The following is a 13,763-nucleotide window of genomic DNA, read 5'->3' as shown; positions in this document are numbered from 1 at the left end:
CATCGTCCGAGGATAACCTAGAGACATTATATGTGAGTGAGAGAGGAGAGTAGTGCTTTGAGGAAGGAAGTTCGCTGCACGTTTGAGCTAATGTTGGTTGTATTCAATACTTATTAAATAAAATTTATGTTACTTAATAATCAACCATTAAAGAAACTTTCCGCTATATATTGCTATACGGAGAAGATGTAGAATTGTTACGTAGAGGTGGAGAGTCTAACAAAATTTTTCAATCAATTTTTATTATTTCAACATTTGAAATAATTTGCTAGACTCTCCACCTCCACGTGACAGTTCTTACCTTTTTTCATGTCACAATATATAATGTAAAGTTTTTGTAATGGAATGATTATTAAGAAAATAAATTTTATTTCATGAGTCTTGAACACAACCAGTATTCGCTCAAACATGCTGTGAACTTCTTTCCTCAAATCATTATTCTCCTCTCTCTCACTCACATACAATGACCCAAGGTTATCCTTGGATGGCGATACCCATGAGAGCCTTTGAGCTCTCGTCGCGTTTTTGTCATATCGTGATGTTATTGTGCGGAACATTGGTGATTCAGTAGATATGAATGATGTGTTTATGTGACAAATGAAATGTAAAGTTTTCATTTATATAGTAGTTATAAGTTCTAAAATAAAGAAATTTGTTCACAAATATCTTATTCTTGTCAATCAATTAATGTTATAATTTTAAAAATGTACTAATTTTTCAAATGATGATTAAGTTATGAATCGTGATTGATAGTACTTGAAAATTTGTCAAATATACTCATATTTTATAAAGATGTAATGTAATCCCTAATTTTTCATTTGGTAAATAGTCATGATTTCAATAATTGTCGGATTCTATGAATTTATCAAATACACGAATGTAAAGATGTACGAATTTTTCAAATTCACTATAAATCAATGGTTACATGTATTCAACTATTTTATTCTTGTCAATCAGTTATATTAATTATACAAATGCACTGATTACATACGGTGGTTAAGTTATAGGAGTAATAATTAGTGATTGGGAGTGATTGATAATTTTTCAAATACACTAAAATATTGTAAAGATGGTAAGTATTAATTCGTCGGATGACAATTAGTCATGATAATGAGGAAAAATTGAATGGTGTCAGTATACGATAGTGGAAAACATATATGGTATGCCCTACCGAAGGTAACCACACCCACAATATCTTGTTCAATCTATGTAACATATACTTACATCCTAAGACAGAGAACTAAAACTCTAATATAACTGAAATTACGGAAAGAAAACTGAATTAAAAGGTGAACTTTCAATGATTCAGAACTTCGAACTCAAAACGTATCTTCGGGACCGAGTGCAGAAGCGGTGGCAACCTTCGGTTTATTTTCTTTGAATTTGTCAGTTTTAAAATTAGGCCCACACGTGTTATTTGTTTTGAGTTGGGGACATGTGATTAAAATTGTTAAGCTTAGGCTATGGGATTTACTTTGAATTTTTGGCCAAAAATAAAAGGTATAATGTGGGGCCTATGATTAAATTAAAAGATATGACTATAGACTAATTTAATTTTTAAAAAAAAAATTGGGCCTGTCTTTTAGAATTTAATGGGTTGGGGATTGTTTAGATTTAATTCTTCGCAAGCCGGAGTTAATTGGTGGAATTTTAGGGATGCAGATACATTTAGAAAAAATACAACTAATTAAATCTTACTCCCTTCGTCCTACAATAAGAGTCATATTTTAATTTTTTATTAAATAATAAGTTGACTCTACATTCCACCAATTTATTTCACTTATATTTTATTATAAAACTATATATGTGGCGTGACCCATATTCCACTAATTTATTTAACTAATTTTTCTTTGCATTTTTTAAAACCCGTAATTACCAAATAGAACTCCTATTGCGGGATGGAGGGAGTATTATTAGTACTCCATCCCTATTAAAAAATATATAAACATTTGAAACGGCATGAGTTTTAATGCATAATTGATTGATAAAGTAAGTGAGAAGAATTGGTAAAGTAAGCAAAATGAAAAGAAAAATGAGTAAAGTAAGAGGGAAGCGGAGAAAAAGTAATGAAAGTAGAGTTAGTGAATTGTGGGGTACATGTTCTAAAATGGAAAAATGCTAAAGTTTCTATTTTTAAAGAACGACCCAAAATGAAAATAGTTGCTATTTTAAAAAAAGGAGGGAGTAAGATTTAAGTTTTGGAAAATCTTAAGAATGTTGAGGAAAATAATCGAACCTTTACTATCATGCATTCTAAAATATTTAATTGTTTCTTAGTGTTGGCAAAAGGATTTTCTCTGCGAACAGTTGAGCTCGGGGTTGGAATAGTTTGAATTAAGGTTAAGCGAACGAGGTGTGTTTTGTTTCCTAAACACGTTTATGTTTGAAAATCATGATCATGGTGTTATATAAATATTATATCATGCCCGTGATTGTTTTGATGATATTGATGTGTGTCTGATGCCTACAATGTGAGTTCGCTCCGTAGGCTATATGACTGTGTCAAATTCAATTCTGAGTATGGTCGCAAACCCTATCAGGCTAGTGTACATGGTTGGGATCGTGAGCCGTCCTTGCTAGTCGGCCGATCTCGTGGGGGAAAAGTGTTGCCACACTTTGTTGCACTACGGAAAGGTTGTGATTGATGGATTGTTGAGAAAAAGGGGGAGATTGTTTTGACTGGCCAGTCTACGAAATTATTTTGTGAGATTCGATGATATTCTTTTCATGACGCAAAAACTCGAGTTGACTATGGTATGGATGACATTAAAAATGTTTTCGGCATGAGTCCACTGAGTATTTTTAAGTACTCAGTCATGAATGTGTTTTTCTTATGAGCATATTGAGCGACGATGAACGTGGTGGTGTTGAGTTAAACAATTGAAGTCTTGTTGGTATTGATATTTTCAATTTCAATGTTTTCTTGTCTTCATATATGACTCCATTCCTTCTCTTGAACGCTTTCAATGATAATCTATTATATTTCACAATTAAGTTTTGAATTCTAAGTCATTAATCTAATGTTTCTTCATTTATTGGAATGTAATTTGTCCTGGTCAGATCCTTTATTGAAACTGTAACAGTCCGCCATCCTAGGGTACAATAAATGCGGCGACTGCTACCAAAACGTACTCGAGGAATTCAACAAAGGCCAGGGTTTCATTTAAAGAGTTTTGACCAAATCATTAAAGGAACTATCAGAGCAATAAATCAATGACTTAACCCAGACGCTTAAATAAGAAAAAGAAAGGGGTATCATAAATGATGGTCAAAATCTCAAGAGTATGACATAGTTTTCAAGATAAAACCACAAGAAAAGTCTAAGGCCTCAAGACCGAAAGAAGAGTGCAACATAACCGAATCAATATCGAAGTGTATCAAAAGCTCAGCGGAAAACGACCAAGAGAAAAGTGCAGCTATGTATGAAGACACAACTACGCTTGAATTTCAAAAACATCCATTTTAAGTAATTAACATGCTCAACACCCGCCACCGCTCGTCGTCATTCAACCTGCACATAAGGAAAACAGCAGGGCTGAGTATTTTGAAATACCCAGTGGACTCGTTGCCAAAACATTTTATTCAATAAGTTATGCCACCCTTACCATAGTGAACTCGAGTTTTAAGCAGTTATAAAGAATATCACGAGTATCACAAAATATTTTCATAGACTGACCAGTCAAAATAACTCCCCATTTTCTCATCAATTTCCACAATCACAATCTTTCCATGGTGCGACGAAAGCGTGGCCACGCTTTTCGCCCACGAGACCGGCCGACTAGCAAGGACGGCTCCCGATCCCCTCGTGTACACAGCCTGGTAGGGTTTGCGGCCCATACTCAGACCCGAATTCGTATAATCATATCCATAACCCTATAGCCCAATGGAGCGAACTCACAAACTAGGCATCAGACACACAATAGGGGGACGAAAATTTTCAAAAATAAAAATTGTTATTTCTGTCTCATTTATTCTCCTATTTATATTAAGTTCCTTTTGGGCCCAGACAGGGATCTATGGAAGGTTTTGAATATGGGCTCATCCAATTTGCTTTTTACTAATTAAATTGAACCCACAATTTAATATAAGCTTTAATTGGAATATTACGAGCAGCCACTACAGAAGTAATATTGAACTCCCCCCATCCAAATCCGAAATTATAAGTAATTCGGGTTTCCGTTTAACTTTCATTTCCCGCGCTTAAGATAAAAATGTCCATTAATTAATTAATGCATGCTATGGACTTAATTAATTAACTTCTTATTAATTCCAAGAGTGGACTCAGTATAAAACGCTTATTTATTATTCATAGAGTAATCAAAACATCAACTAGCTAGGTTCCGAATAATAAAATCTTGTTTCGCGCTCCTCTTGAGGACATTATCAAACGAGACTCACCTCGCGCACGATTCAATATAATAGCAATCCTAGCACCGCTAGATATTGATCACCACTACCCAATATATCGGGATCATTGGGTTACGAAAAACTCGCACCATTTGATAAGTCAAAGTAATGCATAATCAATACCGTATGCTGAATGCTAACCTACATTGATTAAGAAACAAATATTTATCAAGACCTCGCCTTTCAGTAGATAGCCTAAGGACAAGTCTTGCTGTTAGATCCGTTCAGTGCTATACCACATCAATGTCATCTTATTTCAGTAAGGCTTAGAAATATGCGGACTGACATTGCAACCTTTCTCGATGGATAGTCAAATTCCAACTAGGTTGTGAAATTCATCTTTTTCTTTTGTTTAGGACTGACCGTGTTACCTTAAAGTGGACGCCGCCCACAACTGGTCTACTAAAACAAAGACTTAGACTTTATTAAGTTAACTTATACATTTAAGCATGCATAAACATCCATTAAATGTAAAACATAACAACATTATGACAAAAATAATCTGTTTTATTCCTTGAAAAATAGAATAAGAGTTTTACAGTATTCAATCACTCGAAACGTGATTTCTAGTATTCAAACTCTAACACTAGCCTCACGGGTTGCTAAGCCCAAGGGGAATGATTCAAACTCTATGTCCTTTGTGATGCTTCCGTTTGTGAGTGGGTACTACAACCTAGCCCCATGGATTGCTAAACCCAAAGGACATGAATTCAATTTCCTTTCAACATTATTCTATTCAAACTGTACATTATTATTCACTGATCCGTGCACATTATTAGATACTATTAGTACATTATTTACTATACCAAATCTTAAACGAATTAAAAAAATGAAATTTAATTCATGTTGTGGTGCTATAGCCTAGCCCCATGGGTTGCTAAACCCAATGGGAATGATTCAAACTCTCTGCCCTTTGTGATGGTTCCGTTTGTGAGTGGATACTACAACCTAGCCCCATGGAGTGCTAAACCCAAAGGGCATGAATTCAATTTCCTTTCATCATTATTCTCTTCAATCTGTACATTATTCACTGATCCGTGCACATTATTAGATATTATTGGTACATTATAGCCACTTTCGTACATCAAGGATTATATAGAACCAAAAACAAAGAATAAAAACAGAATATTTTTATGGTAATAAATAACTAAGTGTGCGATTTTTATGGTCAATACTTTTACAAGAAATCAAACTAAGATATTGTAAATTTTTATATATTAATTTAAGTAAATTATAGATTGACTATTCAATGTGCTAGTGGCGTGATGTTAGGTAATTATGAAAAATAAATCTGAAAATATATTTACTAAACTTAATGGAGAAAATTAAGGAAGTGAATAATAATGGGGAGAATTAAAGAAGATAACAAACCGCTGCAAAAAAGAACTCCCAACATTACCCTTTTCTCATTTTTTAAATATTTTAATTAAATACATGTGGCATGATTTGAGGCCATCAGATCTTGAAATTGAAGGGCCGAGATTGAGAAGGAGAATAGAACAAAAGATGGAAAAAAGATATGAATACATGTATATAGGGTCATATTCTAATGCTTATAGCACCCTGATCCAAAATCAAGACCAAATCTCCACCCTTAGATTTTAAAATGAGTGGATGAGATTAAATCTTACGAATCTCAATAAATAGTAGACAAAATATCAACAAAAGGGTAATATCGTCATTATGTTATCATATGATAATTTTCGTGAATGTTTTTTTTATATCAACATAGTGTATTACAAATATCAACAATATGGCATAAGAATATCAACACTAGTACAAGAAAATATCAACACATATTTATTGAGATTTTTACATGGTTTTATTGAGATTTTTTGATGTATTTGTTGATAAAAATCTGGTTATCAACATTTACGAAAACTAAAATAAAAAATATCAAATTTCATCATCCGAACGTCGTCGGAACATATGCAATTGAGATCTCGTTGGAATCCTTATAAATTATCTTTAATTTGATATATTTTTTGTGAAAAAATAATTTAAATCGAGAGAGTTACATAAATTTAAAGTTTTAAGATGATTTTAATGAGAGGGAATTGACATTAATACCCTCTAATTTTATTTATTAATGTTCTTAATTAAAAATATAATCCATATGACATTATTTTACCCACTAGATCTACTAATCTAATGGCTAAGATTTAGTTTTAGTTTGGGATTGCTAATTAGTTAGCAATTGCGTTTATACTATTGCAATCTAACATATATAATATTGCAGTCTAACGTGGTGTCATAGTGCCATTTTATGAGTGTTGTCATTTTAACGCACTCATATATATAGGTCCATGATCAATTGAGATTTTTTAGGTTAATTGAGAAATGAGATGCAATATCAGCCACTCATTTTTATTAAATGAGCGGTCCAGATTTTGCCACACAAAAAATATTTTTAGATTAATTTATTATGAAAGGGTATAATGGCCATTTCGTGTTTTAATTAGGTTCTTCATCTTCACCAAAAACCCCCAATCCATCTCCCAGTCGCCCTCCACCATCAAAGTCCTAAAATCCAGGAACGGATCCCTCGAATTCATCGCCGCCACCAACGCCACGCTGCCGCCGCGCTCTGATTCTCTACCTCCGCCGCCTGATTCTGCCTCCGCCAGTGCCGCGGCATCGAGCTCATTGCCTTCGAGAATTTCACCTCCTTCGCCGTGATTGAAGCTCTCGGCAGCGCGCTCACCAACAAGTACTCCGAGGGCATGCCTGCAACCGCTACTACGGCGGCAACGAGTACATCGACCAGATCGAGAACCTCACCCGCTCGCGCGCCCTCCAGGCCTACCGCCTCGACCCGGCCAGTTGGGGCGTCAATGTTCAGCCCTACAGCGGCTCACCGGCGAACTTCGCCGCCTACACGACGGTTCTCAACACGCACGACCGGATCTGCCATCCGGCGGCCATCTCACGCACGGGTACTACACCTCCGGCGGTAAGAAGATCAGCGCCACCTCGATCTACTTCGAGATCTTGCCGTACAAGGTTGATTCGAAGACCGGCTACATTGATTACGATAGGTTGGAGGAGAAGGCGCTTGACTTCAGGCCTAAGTTGATTATCTGCGGAGGGAGTGCTTACCCTAGGGATTGGGATTACAAGAGGTTCAGATCGGTTGTTGATAAGTGCGGCGCGCTTCTGCTCTGCGATATGGCGCACATTAGCGGCCTCATTGCTGCTCAGGTGCGTAAACATTCGATCTCGATCTGACTTAGTTGTTCATAACTTTACTGTTCAATTTGCTCTGCATATACATTTGCATTTTGTGCTGTGGAATATGAGTTCTGCGCACTTTCATTGGTGCTTCAGTGGCAAGTATGTTTTATTTAGAGTAATAGAATCTGCGTAATGTTGTTAATTACAACTGGTGATGGAGTTTGTATTGTGGAATCAGAGATATGTGCATTTTCAAATTTCAATGGTTCTTTAGTTGCATGTATATGTTCGATTTAGACGAAATACTCAATATACTAATAGATCTGTATAATGCTGTTAATTACAACTGCTGATGGAATTTGGATATGCATGTTAATTTTATTTCGTGCTTTTGCCTCAAGTCTTTTTGTTAGTATTGTTGATTCTCACTGCTATTGTTGATTGTTATAGGAAACGGCTGATCCATTTCAGTACTGCGACTTGGTATATTGACAGATCGAAGATGAGATCTACTTCGTGGTGTTCTACTTCCGCGAGCATCACTCTGTGGTGTTCTACTTCTCCAGCAAGGAAGGGGAGCCGATCGGATCTAATCCTCTGCTCAACAAATTCATCAACGGATTGGGTGAATATCGCTACAACCAATTCAAAATCGTGAATAAAATCGTGAAAGAACCGAGGATTCTGAAGAAGGCGGTGGGGAGATACTCGGTGTGTCTGCTCGGCAAGGCTGTGAACTGCTGCTACCACCGAGGAGCAGATTATCTGAAATTGATGTCGACATCGGCAGCTCCACCGTCGCCTCCGCGATTTTGCGGCTAGCGTGAGGGTGCGTAAAGGCGGCTACAGTGGATTTGGGGTTCTGAGTGGAGGGGCAGACGGAGGAGGAGCTGCCGGAGAAACTATTTGGCGCGCGGTGAGGATCTTCCAGATGGAGATGAGATCGGCGAATTTTGTAGATGTCGCCACGCCGTTGCCGGTAACCAGTAATAAAGTCTTCCCCGTCAATATTGATAAACATTGGTTTTATTTCATTTTTCCTTCAATTTGAGGTGGTAATTAAGCTTCTAAAAGTTTGATGATTTTTGTTCCAATCTGCAATGACAATTGCTGAATGTTAATATTAATTCTATGGATTCGATTTCTCTAAAATCGAAAGCAAATTGCAATTAATTTGTGAAATATATGGATGTAGTTTTTAATTCGATTGTGTTGCTGGAATTTTTGAGTTGTGTAGATAAGGTGTTTGTGATATTGCTTAAAATATTATTGTTGACATAAATTATATAAGTTGTTGACATGAAAATGTTTATTTTTTACATGAATTATATAGCTCGTTGACATAATAACGTTTTTTATTGACATGAATTATATAGTTCGTTGACATAAATTTTATGAAAATTGTTGTTGACATAAATTATATGTTGACATGAATTATATGCAAAAAGTTGTTGTTGACATAAATAATATACGTCGTTGACATGAAAATATTTGTCGTTAACATTAATTATTTGTGAAATGTTATTGTTGACATAATAGTTGACATAAATAAAATTTGTTGTTGACATCGTAGTTGACATAAATAAAGTTTCTTGTTGACATCGTAGTTGACATAAATAACGTTTGTTATTGACATGAATTATATAGCTTGTTGACATAATAACGTTTGTTATTGACATGAATTATATAAGTCGTTGGCATAAATTTTATGAAAATTGTTGTTGACATAAATTATATGTAAAACATTGTTGTTGACATGAATTATATGTAAAACGTTGTTGTTGACATAAATAATATACTCGTTGACATGAAAATATTTGTCGTTGACATCGTAGTTGACATGATTAATGTTTGTTGTTGACATCGTAGTTGATATGTGAATTACAAGTGTTATTTTTTAATTGTTGACATTTTCATACGAATTGTTGACATTCGATAATCTCGCTATTGATATGTGAATTACAAGTGTTATTTTTTAGTTGTTGACATTTTAATACGAGTTGTTGACATTCGATAATCTCGCTATTGATATGTGAATTACAAGTGTTATTTTTTAGTTGTTGACATTTTAATACGAGTTGTTGACATTCGATATTCTCGGTATTGATATGTGAATTATAAGTGTTATTTTTATTTGTTGACATTTTAATACGAGTTGTTGACATTCGATAATCTCGCTATTGATATGTGAATTACAAGTGTTATTTTTTAGTTGTTGACATTTTAATACGAGTTGTTGACATTCGATATTCTCGGAATTGATATGTGAATTATAAGTGTTATTTTTTAATTGTTGACATTTTAATACGAGTTGTTGACATTCAATATTCTCGGTATTGATATGTGAATTACAAGTGTTATTTTTTAGTTGTTGACATTTTAATACGAGTTGTTGACATTCGATATTCTCGGTATTGATATGTGAATTGTAAGTGTTATTTGTTAGTTGTTGACATTTTCATACGAGTTGTTGACATTCGATATTCTCGGTATTGATATGTGAATAGTAAGTGTTATTTGTTAGTTGTTGACATTTTAATACGAGTTGTTGACATTCGATAATCTCGCTATTGATATTTGAATTACAAGTGTTATTTTTTAGTTGTTGACATTTTCATACGAATTGTTGACATTCGATAATCTCGCTATTGATATGTGAATTACAAGTGTTATTTTTTAGTTGTTGACATTTTAATACGAGTTGTTGACATTCGATAATCTCGCTATTGATATGTGAATTACAAGTGTTATTTTTTAGTTGTTGACATTTTAATACGAGTTGTTGACATTCGATATTCTCGGTATTGATATGTGAATTATAAGTGTTATTTTATTGAATGTTGAATATTTGAATGTTGAAGATTTGAAGATTTGAAGATTTGAAGATTTGAATGTTGAAGATTTGAAGATTTGAATGTTGAAGAGATTTGAAGATTCGAAGATTTGAACATTTGAATGTTGAAGATTTGAAGATTTGAAGATATGAATGTTGAAGATTTGAAGATTTGAAGATTTTAAGATATGAATGTTGAAGATTTGAAGATTTAAATGTTGAAGATTTGAAGATTTGAATGTTGAAGAGATTTGAAGATTCGAAGATTTGAACATTTGAATGTTGAAGATTTGAAGATTTGAATGTTGAAGATTTGAAGATATGAATGTTGAAGATTTGAAGATTTGAAGATTTGAATGTTGAATATTTGAAGATTTGAAGATTTGAATGTTGAAGATTTGAAGATTTGAATGTTGAAGCTAGAGTTTTAGAGAGAATTTTAGAAAATGATTTCAAACACAATTTAATGAAAAGACAATTATACCCCCTTGTTGACATAATGTGGTATTTGTTGACATTTTGTTAATCTTGTGGATTAGTGGCCCATATTGCATCTCATTTCTCAATTTAGCTAAATAATCTCAACCTAACAAGATCATATATATATATATATATATATATATATATATAGGGAGATGATCAAAACAAGTATGTGCTTAAATCAAGAAATGCAGCCCAAATCATGGCCCTAGGATTAGATGATCTAATGGTCAATAATTAACCAAAAATACGGAAGGTCATAATTAAGCAGTTTTAGGTCATATTATAAAATTCGGGTTTATGTCATGTTAAGATCATTTTAGGTCATGCTTTGTTAGCATGACCTAAAAATAAACTAACTATAACCTAAAAATACCCTACGTATGACTGTGTTCTGCGTTTCTGTATTTAAATCTAGTTTTCATAGATCAAAACCCTATATGTATATATATATATATGGATGTGATCAAATGCAAACTCTAAATATTGTACAAACTCCAAACTATGATCTGGACCGTTAGAAAATATCAACAGATCATGAAATAATAGCAACAAAAAATGTCAACACAATGTCAACGGTTGATGTTGTGTTGACATTGTATTGATATTGTGTTGACATCAAAATCTGAAAATTTTATACTGTGTTGACATTGTGTTGAAAAAGTTTGGAGTTTGTACAATATATGAGTTTGCATTTTATCACTACCCTATATATATATATATATATATATATATATATATATAAAGGGAGCATTAGAGTCTTATTGCCCCTTAGTGTATATTTCCTTCATAATATCAACCATTAGATTAGAGATTTGGACGGTCAAGATCAAGATTAAGAAAATGAACCCGTGTTGCATTATTGGTCATATTCTGTGCATTATGAGGGTATAATAGTAATCATATAATGCCTGGAAAACGTTTCAAAACAGAAGGTCCGATAATTACGCGAGATTTTCATTGACCTTACATCTGCTTACTTTCTCTCTCACTCCATCCCATCACCCACGATCAAAACCTTTCTCCCTAATTTCAAACCGCCCCAAACCCTAGCCGCCGCTCAACAACGACAAAAACCACCATGACCATCGATTCTCACCGTTAATAGCACCTTCGATCGCCGATTCGGAGTCTCAAACTTCAAGTTTTGGTGCGCGAGCGTCGTAGATCGACGATTCAGCTTCTATTTACAAAACCGGTATGCTTATAAAGTCCCGATTTTTACTTAGAAACACTCCTAAATGTCAATTTTTGTCAATTACCAGACCACGTAGTAATCGATCCACAGTTTGTATCGTCGATTGAGTTACTAGTTGAAATAATGCACAAAATATTTGTTCGATTTTCTGGGAAAAAGATGAAATTGTGAGCATTACACTTAGGGTTATCCTATATTTGAAGTATATAGTTGGTTTCTGAGTTATATTTTGTTTGTTGTTCGAATCTTGCGGCTGAAACCATACCGATTCCGTCGATTTTGCTGCAAATAATGAGTTTGAGTTCATTTTTTTTCGATGTTGTACATTGTTAATGTTTTTGGTTATTATTTGTTAATTTTAGTTCATTTTAGAAACAATGAATTCAATCGATCTAAAATTGAACTTCGTATTTTTAAAATATTAATTTTTTAAAACGAACTAAAAATGAACTCCTTGTTATCTTAAAATGAGAGTTTGGCGGTTCAGCGCTAGAAATTAGTTCGACAACTAGATATAAAATCTCAATTATTAGATTAAAAAATGGAAGGATGGGAGGTTTACATAAATTAATATCTAATCTCAATTATTAGATTAAAAAATGGAAGGATGGGAGGTAATTAATATCGCCGATATTTTGGAGGTTTCATTGGTGCAAGTGTAACTGACCAAGATTCTTAAATCTTGATGCATATCGCTGAATTTTTGAGACATACGCAAACCACCAATGTTTTAAAAACCGGACCGGACTGGTCTTGATAGGGGTCAAGCTCAAGATCTCATGGTGAACTTATCAACAATTCTACCTTTACACCACAAGGACTTCTTGATAGAAATGTGAATATAAGTTACTTTTATATATTAAATATGAAATATTTTATCTATATAAACTAATAATTCGTGTTAAATAGCAAAGTTATTATTAGTGATATTTAATTATCATCCACTTTATTTATGTATCACTAACTGCTTGTTTTATTTTTATTTGTATAATACGTGTATGTATATTGAATATGTGATTAACTATACTTAAAGTGTAATACTATTTGATTATATACTATTTACTCAATATATATTTTTAATTCATGTTTATTAATATATCTTTATGTATAATATTATTTTACTGCATTAATTTTATTTAAAATAACTTACTAGTAGTATAATTTATATATTTAATCATATTTATTAATAAAATAATTAATAAAATTCTATCATTCACTAAACTTTTATAGGTGGAGGTGTAATGTTTTTGGGATATACTAAAAATATTTGGTATATTATTTAATTATATATATACACATTTATAATAGTATAACGGTTTGACCAGTGATTAAACCGGTTGGACCGGTTGAACCATGAACCAGTAGCTTCGTCGGTTCGCCGGGCCAATCCGATTTTTAAAACATTGCTAACCACCAATTTGGGCATTAAATCAGCGGGCTTGAGGCAATAACTCAGGCATGCTAGAAATAGTAAATTGCAAACCAAACATATTCTTATAGTGAACTAAAATGCCCTATTGAAAATGGGCCACTCACCCCTTAAAAGGGGTTATAAGGGGGAGAGTTCTCCATACTTATATAGATGAGCTAGGATCATTCACCAAGCAATGTGGGACAATAATTAACAATTTTAACACGCCTCCTCACATGTGGGATGGAATGACACATCAG

The sequence above is a fragment of the Salvia hispanica genome, chromosome 2 (genome assembly GCF_023119035.1).
Source record: "Salvia hispanica cultivar TCC Black 2014 chromosome 2, UniMelb_Shisp_WGS_1.0, whole genome shotgun sequence".
Lineage (NCBI taxonomy): Eukaryota > Viridiplantae > Streptophyta > Magnoliopsida > Lamiales > Lamiaceae > Salvia > Salvia hispanica.
This window is presented reverse-complemented; position numbering follows the sequence as displayed.